This window comes from Heterocephalus glaber, unplaced genomic scaffold (genome assembly GCF_053883595.1).
Source record: "Heterocephalus glaber isolate CG9 unplaced genomic scaffold, H.glaber_assembly_v1.0 deba00001673, whole genome shotgun sequence".
Taxonomy (NCBI): Eukaryota; Metazoa; Chordata; class Mammalia; order Rodentia; family Bathyergidae; genus Heterocephalus; species Heterocephalus glaber.
The window spans coordinates 6,689,229-6,715,910 of NW_028258410.1; the positions used below are offsets into that span (position 1 = coordinate 6,689,229).

The 26,682-nt window shown below is 38.1% G+C and overlaps 1 long non-coding RNA gene and 3 pseudogenes across 2 annotated transcripts in view; all 4 read right to left on the reverse strand.

Moving 5' to 3' along the window:
* Nucleotides 1–4,781: 4,781 nt before the first annotated feature.
* Nucleotides 4,782–26,682, reverse strand: part of LOC147822140 (uncharacterized) — a 67,422-nt gene continuing 45,521 nt past the window's right edge. For both annotated transcript variants that reach the window (XR_015445946.1, XR_015445947.1), the window contains 2 exons: nt 10,668–10,723; nt 4,782–7,876 (listed from right to left, as the gene is read on the reverse strand). This is a non-coding gene — a long non-coding RNA (uncharacterized LOC147822140). The remainder of the gene's footprint in view (nt 7,877–10,667; nt 10,724–26,682) is intronic.
* LOC110343862 (E3 ubiquitin-protein ligase TRIP12 pseudogene) lies at nt 18,057–19,642 on the reverse strand (annotated as a pseudogene).
* On the reverse strand, nt 19,687–20,778 carry LOC110343854 (E3 ubiquitin-protein ligase TRIP12 pseudogene; annotated as a pseudogene).
* On the reverse strand, nt 21,952–26,121 carry LOC101719769 (E3 ubiquitin-protein ligase TRIP12 pseudogene; annotated as a pseudogene).

Sequence of the window (26,682 nt, forward strand, 5' to 3'; positions counted from 1 at the left end):
TTCATTAGTGACCCATTGGTTATTCAGAAGTGTGTTGCTCAATTTCCACGTATTTATGAAATTTTTGCAGTTTCTTTTGCTATGGATCTCCAATTTCATCCCACTATGGTCTGATAATATACAGGGGATAACTTCAATTCCTTTGCACTCACTTAAAAATGTTATATGAGCCAGTATGTGGTCTATTTTGAAGAATGACCCATGTGCCGCTGAAAAGAATGTGTATTCTGATTTTGTGCAGTTGAACACTCTGTAAACAACTGTTAAGTATGTTTGTTCAAGAGTTTGAGTTCTAGTATTTCTTTGCTTGCTTTTTTTCTAGTTGATCTATCTATTTGTGATGGTGGGGTATTGAGGTCCCCCACTACTATTGTATTAGTGCTTATATGATTTTTCATGTCCATTAGTATTAGTTTTATATAGTTGGGTGCACCAGCATTTGGTGCATAGATATTTATGACTGCCATGTCTTCTTCTTGGATTTTTCCCTTTACAAGGATATAGTGTCCTTCTTTGTCTCTCTTAATCAGTGTTGGTTTGAAATCCACTTGATCTTGATCTGCAAAAAGGGCAGCTACTCCTGATTTTTTGGTTGTTCCTGTTGTGTAGAGAACTGTTTTCTACCCTTACAATTTCAGTCTATGAGTTTCTTCTTGAATTAAGTGTGTTTCTTCTATGCAGCATATTGGTTGATCATGCTTCTTGACCGATTCTGTCCATCTATTTCATTTGATTGGTGAATTGAGACCGTTAACATTGGTGGTTATAACTGATCCATATTGACATCATTGTCATGACTTTTTTATTGTTGGATTCTCCCCCTTTGAGTTAAATTTCTTATAGTGCCTGATGGACTCATTCTTCTGGGATTTCTGTGGTTTTGCTCCTCATTATCTTTGCCTAGGATACTATCTGAAATTTTTTGGAGTGCTGTTTTGGTGTTCATGAAGTTCCTTAAGTGCTCTTTGTCATGAAAGTATCTTATTTCTCCATCAATTTTGAAAGATGGCTTTTCAAGGTAAATCAATCTGGGTTGGAGGCTATTTTCCTTTAGAGATTGGAATACATCACTCCAAGCTCTTCTTGCCTTGAGGCTTTGTGCTGTGAATGCTGTGATTCTGATGGGCTTTCTTTTGTATGTAATTTGTTTCTTTTCTCTAACTGCTTGTAGAATTTTGTTCTACTGTTGGGTTTCTAGAATATTAGCAATTATATGACTATGTGTAGATTTTTTTTGATCAAGGCTAGTTGGAGTCCTATATGCCTCACTTATCTGTATGTAAAGTTCTTTTCCCCTCCTTGGGGAATTTTGTCATTATTTCTGTGAACAGTACTTTTTTTATTTTTATATTAATTGGTACATTTCAGGTATACAATACATTTACATTTATCATTGGGTGTTTGTACCTGAACATGATGTATCTTAGTTCTTTTTTTTTCCCATTACCTATGTGCCCTTCACCCCCACCACCCTTCCCTATTTACATAGACTTTGTTTCCTTTATTTTTTCTTTCTCATAATTTTTCCTTTCCTTTCTTCCCTTTCCCCTTCCCCTCCCATCACCCCTCCACCTTTGGACCTTTTCCTATTTCAAATTATCATTTGTTTTAATCAGTTTCATCCTTATTTACACTTTCAGTTTCTCACACTAGAGATACTATTCAGTATTTACACATGTGTGTCCTATTTATTTCACTTAAGAGTATGGCCTCAATATGCATCTATTTAGGTATAAATGATTCTAGTTTGTCATTCTTTATGGCTGAGTAGCAGTCCATTTTATTAAAAAAATCACATCTTCTTTATTCAGTTTCCAGTTGATGGGCACTTGGGCTGTTTCCAAACCTTAGCTATTACAAATTGTGCCAATATAAACATAGGTGCACATATATCGCTGTCTATGATTTTTTTAATTCTTTGGGGAAGATACCCAGTAGGGGAATAGCTGGGTCAAATAGGACATCTAGTCCTGGTTCTTTGAGGTATCTCCATACGGATTTCCAAAATGGTTGCACCAGTCTGCACTCCCACCAACAATAGAGAAAGGTTCCTTTCTCTCCTCACCCCTGTCAGCATTTATTATTGGTTGATTTCTTGATAGCAGCCATTCTTTGTGGGGTGAGGTGGAATCTCAGTGTTGTTTTCATCTGCATCTCTCCAATGACCAATGATGTTGAACATTTTTTCATACATTTATTTGCTGCTTTTATTTCTTTGTCTGAGAAATGTCTGTTCATTTTGGATGCCCATTTTTGAATTGAGTCTTTAAATTTGCCAAGAGCTGGTTTTTAGAAAGAATAAATAAAATCAATCAACCTTTTGCCAATCTTATCAAAAAAAGGAAAGAAAAGGCCCAAATTCATGCAATTAAGAATGAAAATGGTGAAGACAAAACAGATCCAGCAGAAATTCAGAGGATCATCAATACCTACCCTGAGAACCTATACTCTAATAAATTGGAAAACACAGAAGAAATGGACAGATTCCTAGATACATACAAATTGCCAAAGTTAAATGAAGATATAGAAATTCTGAACGCCTCAATAACAATGAGTGAAATTGAAAATGTAATAAAAAATTTACCAACAAAGAAAAGCCCAGGTCCTGATGGATTCACTGCTGAATTCTACAAGACATTTAAAGAAGAACTATCGCCATTACTCTTTAAACTCATCAAGGAAATTGAAAGGGAAGCAAGGCTTCCAAATTCTTTCCTGGAAGCAAGTGTTACTTTGATTCCAAAACCAGGGAAAGACCCAACCCAAAAAGAGAACTACAGACCAATCTCCCTAATGAACATAGATGCAAAAATCCTCAACAAGATACTGACAAACAGAATACAGAGGGTCATCAAGAGGATCATACACACAACTGTGAACACAACTGTGTACTTGAAGAACTTGAATTAACTTGATTTTGAAATAGCAGGAATTTAAATTTGACTTAGAAAAAATGGACTTGCAAATGAATCAAAGAAGTAAACATGAAAAACATGCAGTAACTATGTTATTTTGCCTCAATTGGCCAGAAAGGAATGAAAATTTTTTCTGGATCATGACTCTCTATAATAAATATCATGATAGTCACAGTACTAAAGATTTTTCTTGTCTCATTTAATCACTAAGATCACCCTATGTCATGGGTACATTGAATATTAGAAGGATGATAATCAGAACTGAAGCACTTCCTCAGGGAAGTTACATTATTGCCTTCCATGGGAATGGAGTAATGTACTCCAGGATAGTACTTATTCTTATTTTGACAGTTTTCAAAATTAAAAAGATAGTTAGCAATGAAAAGATGTTGCTTTAGAGTTACTAAAGATTTGTTTACAGTCTACTTTGTCCATATATGGACTGTGTGACTTTATGTAATTTAATATAAATCATTTTAACCCATACTCTAATAATGAGGACAAATGCCTTGCAATAATTCTGAATGTTTTAAATTAGGAAAATTATCTATCTATCTGTCAACCTACATGTACATCTCTTTGTCCTTCCTGGTATCATTCCAGGTAGATAATGACACAACAGGTAAACACCAGCACTTCCTTCTTGTGACTACAGACTTCTGTTCAGATTTATATTAACAACTTGTATTACATATATAATGCATGTTATACACAATATGATATTCTAAATACCTTACCTATAACTTAACTGTCATAAAATACCCACAAAATTATGATGGAATTACTATTTTTATCAAATTTTATGTTTTGAAAAACTAAGAAAATGGAAATTTGAGATTTATAATATAGTCAGGCATGGTGGCACATGTCTGTAATCCTAGCCCTTGGTAGGTTGAGGCAGGAGGATCACCATGACTTCAAGGACAGCCTCAGCTACATAGTAAGTTCAAGGTCAGCCTGAAATACACAGTGAGACCTTGTCTCGGTGGGGGGGAGAGAGAGAGAGAATGACGGAGACAGGGGGTGGAGTACAAGATGCTGAATTTAAATCTCTAAAACTCCAAGCTATAAACTATGTCTTATCCTGGATGAAAATATTGATGCTTTCAATGATTTCCCAAGGCCATTGCCCTAGTGTTCACAACCGTTACTCAAATTCAAGTGCTTATTGGGGAAAGGCCATGAGAATGACATTAGGGTGCTGGGAATTATAATATGATGATCCCTCCTGATACTCTATGAATTCTACTTAGAGGTGTGATGAAAGTTAATGAAGATGCCAATGATGGAGTTAGGAAAGACTGAATCTTGGATTCTTGTTTTAAAAAGTAATTGACCAATAGTTCTAATCAAAATGCTTCAGGAAAATTTTCCCAAACATATTAAAAAACAAGCTTAGGTTATAAAATAAATTGACCCAAATTATGAGTAAACACTCACAAGTGTTTTGTTATCTAGAACAGAAGGTACATTTAAAGGAAGATGTGTTAGATCCCTACAGAAGCTAGGCCAGATTGAGTGACCAGATGGGCACTTCTTGGCAGTGTCACTGTGTGATGAAGATGCTCTCCCTCCACTCTGGACACATCCCTGGCTCTCACAGATCCTCATCCCCCTTGGAAAGGTAAGACAGGAACACTGCACTGCCCCTGACCCCAAAGGGGCAATCATGCAAGCCAGACCAGGAAACAGAAGCAACTTACAGAGGAAGGAGCTGTTTCCAACAGACTCTAGATAAACAATCTCACCAGACGAACTAAGGGCTTTTATATGCATTCTCGTGTCATTGGGGATCTAATCATGGAGAGATTAAAAACATGTTCTTTTCCTAGAGATGTCTAGGGAATGCTTGTAATTGTGATTTTTTTTTCTAAAAACACATTGGTAATTAAACACAAATAATGTCTGAGTTAACCTGAAAAATATTTACTCCCAGGAATATTGAGGTTTTTTAAAATAGCATTTACCATCTAAGTTTAATGTTTAAAAATACAACTTCTACACTTTATTGTACTTTATTATACTTTATTACCAGTACTGTAAGTTGATAAAATATCTTTGATTTGCACAATGAAGTGAGACAAGTAGTGTCATTGGTAAAACCTAGACACTTCCTGACAGGAGAGAAGGATAGAAGGATAGAAGGATAAATATAAATATAAGTATATATACATATATAAAATCTGCACCTAATTCCACAGCACATCAAGATCCCTGCAAGCTCATCACATTCAGTAAATAGAATTTCCACATCAATCTAAACATCTGATATCCATTGCATATGATAATTTCATTAAAACAAATATATTTAACAGCTAGTTGTAAATATTAATACTGGCAATTACATAATAGACTTTAATTTTGGACAATATAAAGGTTTTGTTCTTACTCATGCTTATATTTGAAGTATATTAGTGGGAATCTTGTTAAAGCTCATGTCCAACATGACCATCTACTTCTGAACCAAGACTGAAAAGTGATCAGCCAACCTCATTGTGATTAATTTTGAGGGCTAGAATTTCTGTAGAATTCAATATATAAGTGATGTTAAAAAGAGTCTAGATTATTGGGAGGTCAAATCTGAGTTCATATCTCCTCTTTATTTACAGTGTGGTGCTCTCTCCCCCAACATGGTTTTCATGGTGTTCTTGTCTCTTAAGAGTTAAGAGAACTTGTCTCTTAAGAGTTGAGGGAACAGGGCCAGGGATTTAGCTCAGTGGTTCTGCTGCCTGCCTGGCCAATGCATGATCCTGAGTTCAATCCCTGGTACCAAAAAAAAAAGTGTTGAGAGAACAATCCACACTTCATCTTAAAGTTCTTACTCTGATTATATTAAGGGAATCTACACTGTTTCAAATATACTCAACAACAGAGACTAGCATGAGTGCACATGATGAAAAAGGAACCCATATGGTGGGGAGCTGAAGGCTTTCTGACATCCCTGTAAGTATTCATCTACCAGTATGGATCCAAGGTGGAATATGACTTGTGCAGGATCAGAGCCAGAATATGAACTTGTTCAGAGTTTGGGAAATTAAATAGCATGGAAAAGTCAAGAGCAGAGATATGAGGAACCTCAAACACATGCTATTTTAAAAATTCCAATTTTAGCATGCAATAGGCACAAACAATACAACATAATGCAAAAGCAAAGTGGAATTTCCTAGGTGTCTTAGTACTAAAGATTAGAAAGATCTGCTATGGATTTGCATTCTTACGATAAAAGTAATATATAAAACCCTGGAAGGAAATGTTGCTCAACCCTGGCCTTCCTTAACTATACTTTCTGAGAGTGCTCACTGACCTAGGCACATGGAACAGCTAATAATATAGGTCTGGGTCCTTTTAAGTAGGCTTTAGTGTGGTCAAAATAAAATGCATATGATTTGGCAGTGGCAAATGGTTAGATGTCCACAGCTGGAGATGGCAAGATCTCCAAACATGTGAATTGACTGCTGCAATGTTCAACATACTCTAGCAATACTTGTGGCAGAAGATTAAATATATGAGCCCAAACCTCTAAAAACATGAGGGGACATTCTTATATTCATCTCTTTCTGAAGATGAAAATTTAACCCAGTTTGATAAGTGAAAGCCCTGATGGCCATATCCTGGAAACAGGGGGAACTGAAGGAATACTACACTTTGCAAAAACCTTAGGAAATACTAAGCCATAACATGTTTCTGGTTGGATTAAGTTTATTGGACTTAATTTCACCCCAAAGGTGGAATGAAAGGTCCTTGGCAATGAAATGATCTACAACAGTTTTTTAGACACCAGGTGGGATGTAATAGACATAAATTACTAAATAAGAGGGGAATGTCTGTTGATTTTCTGATATCATCTTTAATCTCTCTTCAGAGTACTCTAGTTTTCAAAGAGGTCTTTGATTTCTTTCATTAGGTTGATTCCTAGGTATTTCAGTTTTTTGGATGCTATTGTGAAAGGAATTGTTTGCCCTATTTCTGTCTCAGTGAGTCTGTTGTTCATGTAGCAGAAAGCTATTGATTTTTGTGTGTTGAGCTTGTATCCAGCTACTTGACTGAATTTGGTTATTAAGTCTAGAAGACTTTTGGTGGAGTTTTGGGCTGTTCTATATAGAGTATCATATCATCTGCAAATAATGACAATTTGACTTCTTCATTTCCTATCTTTATTCCTTTTATTTCTTTCTCTTGTGTAATTTTAATGGCTAATGTTTCCAAAACTGTATTGAACAAAAGTGATAGTGGACATCCTTGTCTTGTTCCTGATTTTAGTGTGAAGGATTTCAGTTTTTGACCATTTAGCATGATATTGGCTATTGATTTTGCATAGAGGGCTTCTATCAGTTTGAGGTAGAGACTATCTATTCCAACTTTTTGTAGGGTTTTTATCATAAATGCATGTTGGATTTTGTAAAATGCCATTTCTGCATCTATGGAGATAATCACATGGTTTTTGTCCCTGGCTCTATTGATATAGTGTATGACATTGATTGATCTGCATATGTTGAACCATCCTTGCTTCCCTGGGATGAATCCCACTTGATCAGGGTGTATGATCTTCTTGATGATCTTCTGGATTCTATTTGCCAGTATCTTATTAAGGATTTTTGCATCTAGGTTAATTAGTGAGATTGGAATATAGTTCTCTTTTTTGGTTGAGTCTTTCCCTGCTTTGGGGATCAAGGTGATGCTTGCTTCCAGGAATGAATTTGGAACTATTGCTTCCCTTTCTATTTCATTAAAGAGTTTAAACAGTAGTGGCAGTACTTACTCTAAATGTCTTTTCGAATTCAGCAGTGAAGCCATCAGGACCTGGGTATTTCTTAATTGATAAGTTTTTAATTACATTTTCAATTCCATTGATTGATATTGGATCACTTAGAATTTTTAGGTCTTCATTCAACTTTGGTAATTCATACATATGTAGGAATCTGTCCATTTATTCTGTGTTTTCCATCATACATCCCCTGCTCCTGGGAAGGAAAGATGAATAGAGTGTAAATGGCCATACTTCCAAAACTTCTATATAGATTCAATGCAATCCCAATTTAAATCCCAGCAGCATACTTCACAGACCTTGAGAAAACATTCCAAAAATTCATTTGGAATAAGAAGAGGCCCAGAATAGCAAAAGCAATACTAGGCAGCAGAGACATGGCAGGGGGTATCACCTTCCCCAACTTGAAACTATACTACAAAGCTACTGTGATAAAAACAGCATGGTACTGGCAAAGAAACAGACCTGAGGACCAGGGGAACCGATTAGAAGATGCAGAAAAAACTTCAGGCACACTGAGCCATCTCATCTTCAATAAAGGTACCAAACACCTTCACTGGAGGAAAGATAGCCTCTTTAATAAATGGTGCTGGAAAAATTGGGCTTCAACTTGCCAAAGATTAAAACTAGACCTGTATCTCTCACCATGCACTAAACTAAAATCAAAATGGGTTAAAGATCTAAATATTAAAATAGAAACTCTGAACCAGTTGGAACAGAGGTTATGTAGAACTCTTAAAGACATTGGTGTAGCAAAAGATTTTATGAAGAAAACCTCAGTTACCCATGAACTAGCACAAACAATCAACAAGTGGAATGTCTACTTTTTAAAAAGCTTCTGCACAGCAAGAGAAAGCACCAACAGTGTGAAGAGACAACCCACAATGTGGGAAAAAATCTTTACCTGCTTTTCCTCAGACAAAGGTCTACTATCTCAAATCTATAAAGAACTCAAACAAATCAGACCTCCCAAATTTAAAGACCCAATTCAAAAATGGGTATCTGAAATGAACAGACATTTCTCAGACAAAGAAATAGAAATAGCAAATACACATATGAAAAAATGTTCAACATCACTGGTCATTTGAGAGATGCAAATGAAAACAATGCTGAGATTCCACCTTACGCCAGAAAGAATGGCTGCTATCATGAAATCAACTAATAACCAATGCTGTCAGGGTTGTGGGGAGAGAGAAACCCTGGTCCACTGCTAGTGGGAGTGTAGAGTGGTGCAACCACTGTGGAAATCAGTATGGAGACACCTCAAAGAACTAGGGCTGGAAGTCCCATTTGACTCAGCTAGTTCCCTCTGGGGATCTTCCCCAAAGATTTAAAAGAATCATACCACAGTGATATATGTATAACCATGTTCATAGCAGCACAATTTGTAATACCTAAAACTTGGAAGCAGCCCAAATGCCCATCAACTGGAGACTGGATAAAGAAAATGTGTTGTGTTTTTTTTTAATAAAATGGAGTACTACTCAGCAATAAAAAATGAAAAATTAGAGACATTTATAGCTAAATGGATGCACATTGAGGAGATACTCTTAAGAGAAATAAAGAGGAAAAACATGAAAATACTGAATAGTTTCTCTAGTGTGAGAAACAGAAAGTGTAAATAAGGACTAAAAGGTATAATAGATAATGTGAAATAGGAAGAAAAGGGGCAAAGGGGAAGGGGAGAGATAGGGGAGAGGAAAGAAGGGAATGGAATTAATATGAGAAAATGAAAAAATGGAAACAAAGTCTTTGTAAATAGGGAGGACTGGAGGGGTTGAAGGGAGGGGAGGGGAAGCGGCAAAAATAAGAACCAAGAGAGATTATGTAAAGGTGAAAATTTCCAATGATGAATGTCATTATATTGCATACCTAAAATGTACCAATAAAATAATATTTTAAAAAATACTAAATAAGAGAAAGTGATGGTAGAAAATAAGCAAAAGAAAAAAATACTAAAAGCAAATCCACATCAAACCACAGGTTGAAATTTGTCTTGAGTATTTATTTTAATTTCACTAGTTTTTGAAACAAGATTTTTCTCACTTGCCTAGATTGGCTTTGAACTTAAGATCCTCCACTCTCAGCTTCCTGAGTAGTTGGAATTACTGCCATGTGCCACCATATGCCACCTTGCTAGCAAAAAGCATCTAGAATGAGCTACTTATTAAATGCAGTCCATAGTACACTGACTTCTAGAGCAGGAATTCAGGTGGGAAGGGAGGGGCATGGGAGGACTTATACTAAGGAACTTGCAAGTAATGTGGTATAGAAAATTATCAGAAAAAAAATGCTGCCACTCAGATTCCTAAAACAGCCACAGTGTACCAGCCTTAAGGATTTGGTCTTTCCAGGGAACTCTCTTGGACATGGACTGCTTGCCAGAGTCACTGTGAAGCGCTCTTTCCGCCAGAGGCCACAGCAGGCTTCTGAGCACACACTAGAGGCTGCCAAAGACAAGAAGGCAAGCACAGGCTAAGCAGATCCACGTACTGAAGAATGCCCCCCCACTGCTGTTTGGAACTTCAGTAATGAGTATCTCATTAGGCTGGACAGTAACCTGGTTCTAATATTGTATGCCTTTCTCGCAATGTCTGTTTTCATCTAAGAAACACCTCTGTCACTCTAATATTACTTGAGTTTAGCATCACTTGCGTTACCCAAAAACTCAGATCCACACATTCCAATACACACCACTGTTAAATAAAGTCCTCACTACTTCTTCACCCTTGATGTAAATATGCCTACAGGATGGGATCACTTTCTGATGCACCAATTAAAATACAATGGAATTAAAATTTAACTCACTTTCTAGATAGCCATCATATAACTCAGTCCTGGGGAAACACTCAAAGCAAAAGAAATCCCTAGTTTACATGGACTTAGCAACTATGGGAAGGGAGAAAGCTCTTGCTTTGCAAACATGAAGGCTATGATATTCAAGTGAATTTCATTATTGGAAAGAAACGAATGGTGTAGGGATGTACCTCAGGTGTCAAATGGTTGCCTGGGATGTGCAAGGGTCTGGGTTTGATCCCCAGCACTGCAAAAAAAAAAAAAAAGTTTTATGAAGGTGCTTTAAAATTATACAGAAGTATCAAATACATAATAAAATACATAAAGATACTCCACTACTAGCAGGTCAAACAAGCACTGGAAATGGGCTATATTATCAATTAATTATGTATAAGTAGTACAAAAATATTATGGTAAGATGCATTGTCAGAATACTTCCCCGCATTTCCAACACACAACCCCATCATGCCTGCTGTTTTCTGAAGCATTTCCACAAGTCCTCTTTCCTGTCTTTAGTTACTCTGTGGTGGCTGCCTTGATGTCCTCAACTGACTTAAAACACTAACTTTTTATGGTCATTTTCATTTTGGGGAAGGGTAAGAAATTAAACTGTGCCAGATCTGGTAAGTAAGATGGATAAGGAAATACCGTACTACTTTTCAGAATCCAAAACATGGCAAACATTTAAATTTTAAAAATTATACAGTAAAATACACATTGGCATCAACCCCCTCAAAATACTAAAACTGCTTCCCACCAACTAGAGTACATTTATCCCATTTTTCTTGGCAATGTGTCACTTACTGTAATTTTTTCAATTTACACATTCATCTTTTGATCAAATCTCATATTGTCTCTCTTCCAAGAGAAAGTTCAATACACTTAGGATAATGACTTCAAAAACTGTTTGAATTACCAGGATGAATATCTCCATTAAATAATGGATGAAATCTAAAAGCACAGTATGTTTCTTTGGAGTTCAAGACAAAATGCATTTGAGAAGCTATTAAAGAAACCACTAAACAGATTATGCTAACCAAATTTACAACTGCAAAATATTTATCAATGCTTATTAAGTGCAGTAATTTCACTAACATTACACATAATATTCAAAATGGATAAAGCCATAGATTTAATATTTAATACTATGATGTGGTTCATTATTTACAAATATAAGAATAGTTCTCACTGAGCTTCAAAACTGAAAAGTGGAAATAATCACACCTTTCCAAATAGGTCTGTTTTAATTTATATTTTTATCAGTCCCTGTTTGCAGTACATAAGATTATATTCCTTGGGGAGTTAGGACATGTACAAAACACATCTTAATTCTATTTTCATCCCATCACAATCTTTATACAAATGACAAATGAGATCATTCACATTCAAACAGATCCAAAACAAAGTGGTCATTGGTTATTAGATTCAGATTACATTTAACATAGTAAATAAAAGTGAGATGTTAGTCTTTCTGTCCTTATTCCTGGTAGCTGAACCCTGTTCATATTTATTTTACTTACTTACTTCACTGTATGGTCTTAAATCTCCCAAAGCATCAACATTGACTGCATTTTTTGAATACGGTTGATTAAACTGCTGTGTTTTTTCCTGGGAACACTGTAACAACATTGGCAAAAGCTGAACTCATGCTTCTTTACCTCTTGAGTAAAATATTCTTCCTTGTGGCATCTTGCAATCTCATGCCAAATGAGGTGATATTGGCTTAGATATTCACTGTCATCCTCTTATTTGGCTTTAACTTCAATGTTACATTTAGGGTTAGGGTTAGGATTTAGGGTTAGGCTGAGGGTTGTTAAGGTTATGGTTAGGATTAGGTTAAGATTGTTGTGGTTATGGTTAGGTTTAGGATTAAGATTGTTAGGCTTACAATGTGAATGAAGAGCATGGCCTTTCCACAAGTCCTTGAAAAATATAATACTTAACAGAAGTAGCTCTTATTCAACATGACAAATTTTGTCTTGAAGTTTACAGAACACTTTTTTTCAGAGGGCAACTATTCTGTGTAAATCACAGTTGATTTATTGGGATTTAGTGCAAGATTCACAATATCTATGCTCCTTAATTCTTACTGTTTACTTTTTCCAATCCTCTGATTGATTCCTTTTCTTGTATAGATAATAATGAAGGAAATAGTAGAGTTTTCTTATTATATTTTAATTTATTTTTATCTTTTCAAAACATTTTACTTGATTATATATAATCAAAGCAAGCTTTTGTTTATTGAATTCATTACAAAATGTATGCTAGATTCTGTGCTGATTTTTTTTTTTTTTTTTTTTGGTACTGGAGATTGAACTGTGCTTGCAGCAGGAGGCAGCAAAACCACTGAGCTAAATCCCCAGCCCAAATATGTGGGTTTTTGTTTTTTTTCTCTCTTTTGGTACCGGGGATTGAACTCAGGTCCTTCTGCTTGCAAGGCAGGTTGCAGAAACACTGAGCTAAATCCCCAGCTCCATGCTGATTTTGTATTTCTGATCATTTTACTTTTGTAAAATACAAAACAAAGCCAAGTGCCACAAAGCAAGAAACACATTCCACACATATAGTTTCTAGGTGAAACACATGACCCTGGATGATTAGAATGGCGCTTCACTCCCATTCCTCTGGAGCCTCAAAATGTGCATTTATCAACTGTGAATAGATGGTTCACTCAGTGAAGAATGATACACCATCAAGTATGTAACACAGGGAGGTTAGTGCAAGGCTGACCTAACATATGTCATGTTAGATTATAGTATTTTATTTATAATATTAGAATGAGACTGAATACTGTATTTCTACAGAGCTATAAGTTTAATGGGCACAAAGAAAAATAATGGAGAAAATTACTAGTATGTAAACAAAATGTTAAGTTTTGCATTCTCTCATTTTTGTCAATGAATTTTCTGTTTTCTTTTTTTTTCTAATGAATATGCCTTACTTCAAGCATCATGTCATACTTCTAAATAAAAAATGTTTTCTGGTGAAAATTGCATTGTTCCATCTTTTAGAGTCTGTCATTAAGAAAATGTGTCTTTGGAAATGTGCTCTCCATCATGCTGATCCTAAATATTCCTGATTTTTATGCATGTCCCAGATTCAATCCATTTGGACAGCAGGGTGGTGGGTCCCTAACTCACTTCTACTGTCATAACTGGGGCTGTGTAAACATTGCCTCCTACAATGGGAGACCAAATGTCACTAAGGATATCATGGTTTGGAAACATGGGACCCTAGGCATTATTCTGATACAAAGGTGCCTGGACTCTGAATAGGCCAAAGGATGGAATTGGGGATTCTACTTCTGGCTATCTGGAGGGCTACTATATCCAGGAAAAATCATTACTTTTCAGACCATGTTGCTAAGCTGGGCAGCAGTGCATAACCTCTGTTAAACTGATATATGTGAGATCCTACTATAATCAATTGGATAATCATTTGCCCAATTTAAGAGGCTGTAATTGAGTCAATGCTTTGACATCATGCTTAGTGGAGTTGGGAATGTGATAGCCATCCTGACTCCATTTTAAGTCTCCACTTCAACATACACTTGTACTTGACAAAGAGCTTGTGCTTGGACAAAGCACTCAAAATCCACATCCTATTTGGCAGTAAACTTGCTGCAGCTGCTGAATGTTTATTAGCTCTGCTAGTCTGTGTAACTTTCTTCTGTCCCCCAATAACCTGGCATGGTTCTGCCTCTGGATAAAGAGGAGGTAATTTTTTTTTTTATAAAAAGGAGTACTACTCAGCCATAAATAATGAGAAACTAGTGACATTTATAGCTCAGTGGATACAAATTGAGGCCATACTCTTAAGTGAAATAAATGGGACACATGTGTAAATACCAAATAGTTTTTCTGGTGTGAAAATCTTAAAGTGTGAAAAGGATCAAAATGTATAATTGATATTGTGTACTACGAAGAAAAGATCTAAAGGGGTAGGGGAAAGGAAAGAAGTGAAAAGAAAAAATATGAGAAAAGAAAAAATGGAAACAAAGACTTGTATATAGGGAAGGGTGGAGAGTGTGAAGGGAAGGCAGGGGAATGGAGGGAAAAAAGAACCAAGATACATCATGTAAAGGAACAAGATCCCAATGATGAATGTAATTGTATTGTGCACATAAAATATACCAATAAACTTTAAAAAAGATTCTGCTTGCTCTCCCCTAAGCCCTTTCCAAAATAAAGCATGATTTGAAAGGAGAAATCAAACTACTTCCCATTGCCAAGAGAATTATCCAGGCACTACCCCCCATTCAGCCCACAGCTTTAAGAAAGGGTCTCAAATCTGGCAGAGTGTGATGATCTTCATTATTGTAAGTCACTCATCCGTAACAGCTGGAGGCCCCAGCAAGATGAGACCAATGGGTGGACTGGCTTTCCTGTGGTTCCTCCTCTCTGCAGCAACAAACTATAGGGGAGGTACCCCCTGAGACCACCCAGGGCCTCATAGTCTCATTGTTGACACTGAGGTGACTGCAGAGACTCCTGAGACATCTTCCAAATTTTCTGCATTATAGGTGGTCTGGTCTGCAGGGAAGAATCCTTCTGATTCTGGTGGGGAAAAATAATCCTTGAGGAAGGTGGTCCCTGGGTCCCTCCTAAGGTCACCAAAAAGACTGAGGTGGCCTTCTGGTCTGGGCTTGTCTTGTTTGGACTTGTTGCAAGTCAGCCAATTTGTTAAATCCCCAGTGATGGGTGTGAAATGTGTTCAACCTCTAAATGATTACTGTTTCAATGGGTGAATGAATGGTAACACACAGAGTAAACTACAGAATCTTCTGTGTCTTCCCCTTGACAATGAGGAGGTTTCTCCATCAGAGTTAAGGGGTCTGAATGAGGTCACACTGTGGTTCATGGGCACATCTAAGAAAGGCCAAATGGGTGCTGACATGATGAGATAAATTCACCCTAAAGCCTGGATCATCCTTAAAGTATCTTTGAGGCCCCCAGCCAGTCAACTGGCTGAGTGGTTCCACCCACAGAGCTACACCACCTTCCATTTTCTGTTGAGACATCATTCAAGGGTGCACCACATAAACACTAAGGCTTCTTTCTCTATGTCCAGATGTCTTCTCTTTGTACTTGATCTTGCAGTTTCTAATCTTGGCAGCCTCCTACCTGCCCTGAGTCTCTCTACCATGGGGTCATCATCTTCACAACCTGTGACACCCATGGCCTTTAGGCTGTCAGTTCTGCAACAGTCATAAGCTAAGGAAGTCCTCCCCCATCCACCTCCATATATCCCTGTTTTGCCCTGCTCTTCTGTCCTTCGAGACCCTCCTACCACCAACTCCCTCTTTTTTCTCTACTTCTCTTGCCACCTCTCCCCCTATAGAAGAGCATCTCCCAGTCAGGCAGGAGATCAGCACTTCAGGAAGATGCGATCCAGAGACTCTCTTGCCTTTGAGCAAGGCCCATCCTCCCAATGGGGCAGGCCCAGGAACCAGCCCATCCTGGTATAGGTTCCTGTGTCCACTTCTGACCTCTAAAACTGGATAACTCAGAGTCCACCATTCTCTGAGAAACCCATGGTTCTGTTTTCTCTGATAGACTCTATCTCTAGGACTCCTCTACAAAACTGGGATAACTGTCAGCAGTTGTTATTGATCCTGTTCACTGATGACAAATGGGACAGGATAAGTATTCAGGATAGAAAGGTCTTATAGGTCAGGCATGAAGAGGAGGAGGCCAAGGAATTGCTGAAACAATGTTTCTCCTTGGAACACCCTGAATGGAATCCAATTTCCTCAGGGTTTAAACAGGCTTTCATCACTTTTTATAGAACATGTTGAAGGGGATTTGAGCAGTAGTTTGGAAACCCATAAATGTGTCAAAAACTACTGATGTAACACAGGGACCAGAGGAGTCCCCCACTGCATTTCTGGAGAGCCTCAGAGACACCTTCCAGGTTTATACCCTGTTCGACCCCTCTGTTCCAGAGAACAATAGAGCTATAAGTTAGACTTATGTTACTCAGTGTGTACCCGATATTAGGAGAATATAACAACGACTGGAGGGATCCCAAGGAATGATCCACCTCAGCTGTTAGAAGTAGCTTACAAGGCGTATGATGATAGGCATTGAGAAAAACAAAAATTGGCCACAGTTGTGGAAGAAAGATCATCCAGAAAACAAGCAAAGATCTTGGAAGCCACCATCAGAGATGACCCCAAGGAACACAACCCCAGGAAACCCAAAGGGTGGATGCCTAGAAAGCCAGGAGGACATCTGCCATTGGGCAGAACTCACTGTGCCTATTGCAAGAAGGAAGGACACTGGAAAATGAATGCCCCCACAGGTCTTCTTCCAATATCCCTCCCCTCATCTGAGGGAAAGGAGGATTCTGACAGAGGTTTCCAGGGCTCCTTCCCTTTGGTGCCTTGGAGCCCATGTTAAATGTTGAAGTAGGGGGCCAAGTGGCCCATTTCCTGGTGGATACTGGTGCTGAGAGTTCAGTGTTAAAAAATCTTCTAGAAGGGCTTTCATCCAAAACCATCCCCAGGTAGAAGACCATGGGAGCAGTCCAAAACTGCCATACTGGACTGGGCATTCCCCTTGCTGGGATGAACCCTCCACAATACCCCATCTCTCAGGAGGCCAGAAAGGGGATAGCCCCTCCCATTAAGAGATTGGTGGACTTTGGGATATGAAGTCCCTGTCTGTCTCCATGGAACACCTCATTCCTCCCAGTACAAAAACTGAGGACATCAGATTATAAGCAGGTGCAGAACCTGAGAAAGTTAACCAGAGAGTGGTAACTTTGCATCCTATTGTTCCCAATCCATATAGCCTCTTGAGTTTGCTGTTTCCTGAGCACTAAGTATATACTGTGCTAGATTTAAAGGATGCTTTTTTCACTGTGCCCCTTGACCCAACTATCCAGCCTAGTGTCACCTTCCAGTGGCCTGACCCAGTTTACCAGGACACATGCCAACTCACCTTGACCCAGCATCCTCAAGGATTGAAAAATACACCCACCCTGTTCAGTGAGGCCCCTCAGAAGGACTTGGTGAGTTTTGTATCCCACTACCATAACCTCACCCTGTTTCCCTATGTGGATGGTTTGTTATTAGCTGCACCTATCCATTCAGAATGTCTGCAGGGGATATAAGAGCTTCTCTTTTTAAATTTTTTAAATAAATGGCACAGCAACATTTATTGTTTCAGCCTGGATAAAACATCCCTTTTTAAATTTCACACAGCAAAGCAAGTTAAAAATGTCACTCATCAAATAAATGATAATTTAAACAAGAACTTGCTAAAGAAACCTCATTGCAACAACATTTTAGGGCCTGATCACATTAAGACTATGGGGCTGTTAATGAATATCAGCCAAGTGTCTCTTTTATAATCTGCAAGCTGTTTTTCCTACAAGAAGGTATAATATGTTTCCTTCAGTCAGATGATACATTTAGAAAAGAAATCATGATTTTTTCTTTTGCTGTAACAGGCAGACACTGATTTCTTCTTGTGATCAGGAGAGATGGTATGACTGCTGCCCTTCTCTTGCTGCTATTAATAGTTTGTTGTGCATTATCTCAATGCTTGAGCAGTCTGACAACTTAAGATCACATCTCAGACTCTTCCATATCCTCTAATGACAAGGTACCTCTCAATAGCTTGTACCAGAACCAGGGGGGTCGGTCTTGACAGGGCCACCCTTCCACTGCTTCACATTTGCACAGTTGGGATGTCTCTGCAACTGGTATTTTAACTGATGTGTCTTGAAAATTTTTAAAGCCTGTGATCCTCTGTTAAGAGAGAAGCTGCCTCCTGTACCATTCCCACTAGGGAAATCATGCACTTTGACTGGAAATTGCTCCATCTGGCTGAGACAGTTGTTCATCTTGTGAACTAAAGCCAACAAAGATGCATTACCCACTGGCTCCACTCTCCCAAGGGACTCTTCTTCAGGAAGTGGAGAAGAAAAAAATACATAAAGGAATCTCTTCAATAGGATCTCTCTGCTCACAGCATACTTTTCACTTTTAGATGTCAAATACAGCAACAACTGCTTCACAAATCTACTGTGCTGAATTTCAAATGATGAAACCATCTGACTCTGAGACTATGCTACAGATTTCTACAAGGCACTCAGCTCCACCATCCACCTGGAGGTTGAGTTGTTCAGTTGCAACACAAAGTCTCTGAAAGACATTCAGTGCAGGGTTGGTCCTGTCCATATTCTCAGAAGTAAAGTAACACTCTACAAATTTGTGCACCTGCTCCTTAATCCATCCTTTAATTTTTTCTCTATTATTGGATATGGTGTCTTTTGAGGTAGCCCTGGCAAGACCACTAACTACTGCAGTTCATACTGGCTCAATATTGTTGCTATTGGACTGTGCGCTTAACCTTCCCCATGCTTTTGGATTCAAGCTTGCCAAGAAAGAAGATTTAGGTGACTGAGTAGTGGTAGGGGTTTTAGCTTGATTGTCTACTTTGTCATCATCTCCTGGAGGTGAGTACTTTGGCCTTCTTGGCCCTCGTTTTGGCTGTTATTTTCTCTTTAGAACATCACTAAATCGACCTTGAGGGGTGAGATCTAGAGAGTCATCTCTGCTATGCTGCAAGCCGGGGGATCCCAAATCAGCTCCAGCATTAGTGGTGGCCATGGCTGTTCTACTGCTGACTGATGTCATATACCCCAAGGATCCTGACCCATTTGTATACATCTTTGGTGGACTTGTCAACAAAGACTCTGATTCTGCTAAATATTTTACTTGATGCATTGTACCTTCTCTTCTGAAGTAGACACAGAATATATCAGGTAACTTCTGCCTTAAGATCTCTGCCTTCTGGAGCACTCCAACTATTATCTTCAGGTCTTGGCTTGAGAGCATGGAAGCAATGTGACTTGAAACAGCATGATTTTTCAGAATATCCTTCAGATGTTTGGCATCTGCAAAATATATTATCCTAAGAACTGCTCTAAAGCACTTATGTCTGACTCCAGGCCCTGTTGAGCTGTACACTTCATAAAGAACACCAAATGACATCTTAATGAAAAACTTAGCCAGTTCTAGATCTTCTTTCATAAGCTGTGCTTGAACATCATTCTTCCTTAACTCTGAATATCCACTAGTGTTAGTTTTGGCTAAGGGGTTAGGTTTTCTCTGAATGGCACATGCTGCTCCCATGTCCTCATTGATTTGCTGCATAGAATTAAAATCAATAGTATAAACTCATCCCAGAGTAGACAAACCTATCTCATCCTCACTGACCTGATGGGCTTCCTCAATGATCCAGCTGTCAATCTGTTATAGGGATGCCAGAGGCCCTGGTTGTCACACCACTGTCATATTGCACTATCTGTGTTCTGCGTGTTTCCCTTCTTCAACATGGTATCAACTGCAAAAATGTCTTCTCTTGGTAAACATGGCATAAATTCACAAATCAGAGATGTCAGTTCATATAGCTCTTGAGGACTTCACAGGATGACATCAATCTGCTCCTGACAACTTCCATTGGAGAGACCACACAGGAGGAAGTGAAGTGTTTCTGCAATATTTTGCTTCATAAGTTGAATGCTAAGATTGGACAGTTGGAACACATCATAGAAAACATACAAACCACCATTATAAACATCCCAGAACTTAAAATTGGTGGAGTCACTACAAACAGTTGTTGAACATTTGTAAGGAGATCTTTAGAGGCCACCTGCTGGAGTAAATTCTCCTCATGTTGGAAGTTGTCCACTAGATGTGCAAAACAAAGGCAAGTGCTTTCTACTGACTTTTTGTCCTGATGGGTTAGCCTTTGGGTAAGCAATGGCAGGGAATCTGCCACAAAATGAATTTCATCTGGTGTGACACTCTGGCAGCAGTTGGCTGAAATTGCTAGTGCATTTCTTTGGGCATTTATGCTGAAGACTTCTAGATGCAGCAAGGAGTCTGCCAAACCACCCGCCTATAGAATGGCTTTACTCTGTCTTCATGACAACATCTCCAAGGCAGCCAAGGCCTGTTCTGCCACATCAATACACTGAATAACTTGCAGTTTCTCTAAAAAGACAGGAATAGCATCCACTACAACAGCAGATTGTAGAGAACAGGGGAAGGGGATGTTACCAGAACCTCTGCAGTAAGTCCTAGTCTCCTGTGAGCCATGGCAGTACATAGCAAACTATGGGAAAGGTAGAAAAATGAGACTTTGAGAAGCTGAGCTTTGAGTCTGATCAGTGCTGCTCTGGTCAGCAAAGACAAAGGCCCCTAGCTTGCAGCACCTTTTTTTCAATACATCGGGAGAAACAAATGTAACAAATGAAATGCAGAGTTCAGTACTTCACATTGGGATAAACAAGGTGTAACAAAAGACTGGGGGGCAGTGGAAATCTAAGAACAATGAGGAAATACACAGATGAAGATGTGGTTCCTCCCAGGGTGTCTCCTGCAGGTGTGGTCTTGCCCTGGAGCATCACAGGAACACTGAGGTTTCAGTTGTGACTAGAGGCCAAAATGGAATTATGTCTCAGAATGCCATAGGTGGCCTGTAGGTGGAAGAACTAGGCCTAATCAAATGATTTTTCCCTAAAATTATGTAGCATTGCTCTCAACAGCAGATGATCAAGGAAGTGCTTCCATCATGTATGTTAAGGTGTGGCAAGCATGGTTCATAACATCAAAATTATGCTCCATTTGCAGTAATGTTATCAAAGCTGGAACACTACTCTTCACAGGAAACCCTCCCAGTGTCTCCTCATTTCCCATTATCAATAACTGACACATTTCAACAACTGAATGAACCTACTGACTTTCATCTCTGGCTTGTATTCCTTGCAGAAGCTGCTGGGCCTTAGAACTAGCTCTGCTTCCAATTGTTCTATGGAAAAGTTGTGACATCTGAGGACCAAGAGAAGCAAACAGGTAAGGATGAAGACCCCTGGCCTCTAATAGAGCTTGTAATCAACCCGTCTCAGAATCATCTGATTCACTCTCCCCAGAAGTGAGCATGCCGTGAGACCTAACTAACTCCATTTTAAAGTTTGACTCCATCTTAAATATAAGACAGTAAAGTGGCCTTGACATAAATTCCACTTCACTGAAGTCAACTATTCCCTTAGTCTCCTTTGTGCCCATTAACTAATGATAAAATGTCCTTGCTGTGGGACAACAGATAAAAAAAGAGACACAGCTCCTAACTCAATCCTCTGCCCAGAAAACAGATGCTCCCGGGCCCATTATCTATAGAACATTCTGTCAATGTGCTGATTGTTCCTTTTTCCATAAACTCTACATGTAGCCACCCCTCAACCCCCCATGCTTGCTAAATATCAACCAATCATGTAACTGCTAAATGGAACATCCCCAAACCTTGCGGTAGCCACAATAAAAACTCTGCTGATTTGGAATTCGGGGCTCTCAATCCTGATCTGCTGCATCGGTGATGGTTGAGTGCCCCTGCTCGAGTTTAAATAAATGACCCTCATGTGTTTACATTGGAAACGGCTCCTTGGTGGTCTTTGGGGACTTCACGATCTGGATACAACAATGCCAACAGCCCCTGCAACAGAACTGGAGGCTGGTGCTCCTTGGGGGGCCTCATCTGTTGGGGAAGCTGAGGAATTCATGGCCTCCTGGCTGCTTTCAGGGTCTGCCATTTTCTCCTGTCAATGCACCTCAGCTGCTCCTCTTTTGCCCAAACCAGAGCCTCATTGACTGGTACTAGCACAGGAGCCCATGGTCTTTTGGTGTGTGCTCTGCCTCAAACTGGGGAGCTCAGCAGGTGGGGACTCACTGCACTTCTTGGTAGATTTTCTTAAATTTGCTAATTTGGCTTATAATCCAGAAGGTCCAGGTTTTGATGTCTCTGACTTCAAAGACCCTGGAAGAGGCAGTTTTGTTTTAGGAAGTCTAACTTTAGGGCTGAAATGATCAGCCCAATCAAATTTGAAGAGCCACCAGTTTTACTCTGTTCCTTCTCCCTGCTACCCCTTCTGGGATTGGGACTGGATGCTGAATGGGAATACCTGGCCTTATTTTGGTCTTTTCCTTGTTTCACCCTGCCACCTGCTGGCACAGTGGAGGAGCCCAATGCCACAGCAGAAGATGAGGAGGAAGTAGAGGCGTCAGTGGAAGAATCAGTGATGGTGCTACACCCAGCTTTGACTGAGGCGGTGGATTTTGAAGGCAGCTTGGTAGGCTTTGTAGATCTCTCTTTAGCACTGGTTGATTCAGACCCAGAACCACTCTTTACATGTTCATTCTAGGTAAACTGTCTTTGCCTGTTTTATTTTTACTGGCAGAAAACCTAGAATGGTCAAGGAAATATTCTTCCCATGCAAAATAACCTGCATTTATATGAAGCTTATTATGTGCATGACAATTTTGCTAATACTTTTCATATTTTAATGTATATATATTCTCTAGTAACATCTCCAAGAAATTACTATATTATTTCCTTTTATCACAGGTGAAAAAACTGCATTTAAAAATTTAAAATACATTGCTCTTTTTTTGAGAGAGAGTCTCACTATGTAGTTCAGACTGGCCTTAAACTCATTATATAACTGAACCTGGCCTAGAACTGAATGTCAACTATGAGCACATAGCAAAAGTGGAGAATGTGGAGCCTGTTTACTCTCAAAGTCTTCTTTGCAGGTCACAGTCAAAAACATATCAGAATGACTAATAAAGTCAGCTAGTTCAAATACAGCCATTCCTGTATGTAGTATTTGTCTACAGGCATTCAGAGTGGCTTGAAAAACAATTTTCCAGAGAAGATAATAAACACATGAATATACCAGTATTATCCCTAGACAGATGGAAGCTGCCAGAGCCCAGTGAAATAGGGAAATACACACATCCATGAGACAGGAGAAGGGCCTCTGGCTGGGAAAAATGGCATGTTGGGATCCCAGAGACTAAGCAGCACCTGACTCTCAAGACCTTGTATGTAGAAGTCCTCAGAGATTACCACCAGGTAGGGACAGCATAAAAGGACACAGCAAAGGGGTCTGCCCTTCATTCCTCAGGATGTAGGTTTTGTTCCTTCTGTTGTTCAGCCCAAGTGCTCTGTGCACAGCCAATGTCTCCTTATCATTCACTTTTACTTCTTCAAATGAACTTTGTTACCATTTGTGCTTGTCTTGTTCAATTCATTGTTCCAAACTAGGAGAAACTAGACACCAGCTCCAGAAGAAGACTCCAGTCCTCCAAAACCCACCCCACCAACACACACACATATGAGTAATCAGACATCAGAGGCCTAGGGCTTTCCTACAGGCTCACCAGTAGAGTCAGTGCAGATTGAGAAATCATTGTGAAATTGAAAATAAACCAGTAGAAGTTGACTAAAAAAGAATATTAAGAAAATGGAAGTAATAAAACTATACAATAATTATGGAGAAGTACTAAAGAGTCTAATGTACAGAAAATATTAAACAGGAAAAATTTGAGGAAATACTAGTTAGTAACTTTTAAATAAATGCATGAAATCATTTGTATAGTTTGTCAGAGGACACTAGAAGGATCAATACAAAGAAATTTTTATGAAAAGCTCTATGAAAATAAAGAAATAAGATTAAAAGTATAAAATACATATATAAGTATGAAAAATATTGGAAAACATAATTACAATTACTTTAAAAATAAAGGAATAGAATAAAATTATACTAATACATTATGTATTTAAACCCAACATAGAAATAAATCCTTGTCAAAAATCACCAAGAGTTGGAAAGAAAAATTTCTTCTGTTCTACTCAAAATGTCTTGTTTTAAAGGTCATCTTAAATACTATTTTAAGTAGAAATTAATACATTCTGGAATTTTATATTCAAAGGTTACCACTTCAAAGAGAGAAACAAATATTGTTATATCAAGAATGAAATAAAATTCTCACTTTAGAAATCAAAGTTTCAAAATGGAAAGTGAAACATGTTGTAAAGCAAATTTTGCTAATAATTTGGTAAGTAAGAAGTACAATTCTTTGAAGGTACATTAGAAGAAATAGGTCATCTGAATAGTCCTATATCTATCTTAATAAATTACATTGTTGTATGAGAGCCATTCATTTGTCTGAAAGGAAACTGTAATAGTTTTTCCTTTTTAAAATAATTCTCACCTATTCCTCACATGGAAATTGTGGACAAGTAATGGTTTAACTATTTATCCTTGGGTAGGAGGGTAACAGTTACAAAGTAACACAGCAAAAGCAGAGAAAAACCTGAATCCCAGAATTAGCTTGCCAAATATAGCTGTCCCAAAGTTATAATTAGAGCAGAAGAATAAATAATTAAACACCAAATAATCTTCAGGTTATATCCAGTAGCATCTTTCTATGTTAAGCCAGTCTTCCTGAGTCCTGTTGTTATTTTAGGAAAGCCTGCCTTCTAGCTAACACAGTTAACCTTCCCCTCACAAACCATCATATATTCATTCTCTGCTTAACCAAGTTAATTTTTCTGTAAATAAGTTTGTACTTGTATACTTCAAAAAATTAACTACTAATACCAAATCACTGTATCTTATATCAGAAATTCCACAAAACAATTGACAACAATGTACACTAATCAATGACCCTATTGTATTGTTTTTCTTAATGCGTTAAGGAATTCAACCTGATTTTAACAGCATATTATTATAAATAACATCATGTATTAGATAATGATCAGTATTGCTGCTCAAAGTTCAAATGAGTGTGAGTTGTAACCAGCGGAGAGACCGCAAATGAGTCATTTAACTTTTCTGTGCTCTACCCAGTGGCATCCTCTACAAATTCAGTCTCCAAAATACACTTACTACAACCGTGCTGTAAGTGCTGAGGAAATATCTGGGCCCACAGCCTTACATGATCACATGGAAAAATAGATACACAACAGTAGACAACAGCAAAGGATATGGAATGAAAGATGGGACAAAACTGCTATGGAAAAGAAAGCACAGAGAGGGATGCAGACAGATTCAGTTACAAATAAGGTGGTGAGGGGTAGAATTGTTTTTAACTGCTATATTTGACACCATAAAGTTTGAAGCCAGACCACTGAAATTCTTCTGGTTCATTTGGGGACCTACATTTCCCAGGGAAGATTGAGGAGATCCCTCAGTGGAAACTAGGAGAGTGAGAGCACTGTATGGTGAGAGTTAGAGGTGCAGGGAGTGAACAGCATCATTTCTTAGCCTGGGTCCTTATAAAGGCCTAGACATATATGTCTCATGTGATGAAGTCTTGTAGGGTTTGTGAAAATGATATACTTCCACAAAGCAATATCACTGTCCAGTGGTAGAGATGAGACTGCCCTTTGACTCTGTGTTTTGCCTTCATTTCCTTAGAGTTTTCTTCAGTGTGCTTAATAATTGACAAAGTAAAGCCAGAGAGAATCTAAGGTGCTACTGCAATAATTTAAAACTGAAATGATTGATCCTCATTCCAAGACAGTAACAGAGAAAGTGATGAAGTAGACTCCAAAAACATCCTATGTTAAGAATCAAATTATTCTGATGAAAATGATAGGAACTGGGTAAGATATAAAGAAAATTCCAGAAAAAAATTATTAAGCCTTTGCTTGAACTAAGAAAGGATGATTTTCTATTACATGACCCTAAATTTGTATAGCACCAGTACTTACCTGAGAGTTGCTCTGTAAGGATAAAGTACGTGAATTGGATGTTTTCAGTTTCTTCAATTGCTGTCTGAAACATGGTTGGTGTTTAGCAAGATAGCATGTTACTGGTATCTCTATATTGACTGTGTAGAACAGCTGTTCATATTTTGCTATGCTGTATTATGTTCTTTTAAAAATTATATTTATATTGTATAACATTCTGACCTGTCACCATGTAACAGCTGATAATAAGTTATTTCAGAAAAATAACTTCCATTATGTGAGCTGTACAGTGATCTAATAAAGTAACTGGGCATTGTAAGTCATTTAAATATTTGTTTCAAATTGCCATTGAATTGTATTATGCTTATTTAATAATACAATATAAATACTTTCCAGGATATGTTTTAAAGAAAATTGGTCAGTTTCAATTTAATAAAAATTTAAGAATTTTTTCAAGTAAATGGCATTTATAAAGTCAATATCAATTGAGTGCTTTGCCAAAAAAAGCATAATCTGTCTAAATAATAGAAATTCATAAAAATTAGAACAGTATAAATCCACATCTTACAAAATGATGGGAAAGCAGGAAGAGACCATAAATATATGAAATTATGAAGATATATATGTGATGACAGATGGGCCCAAACAACATATG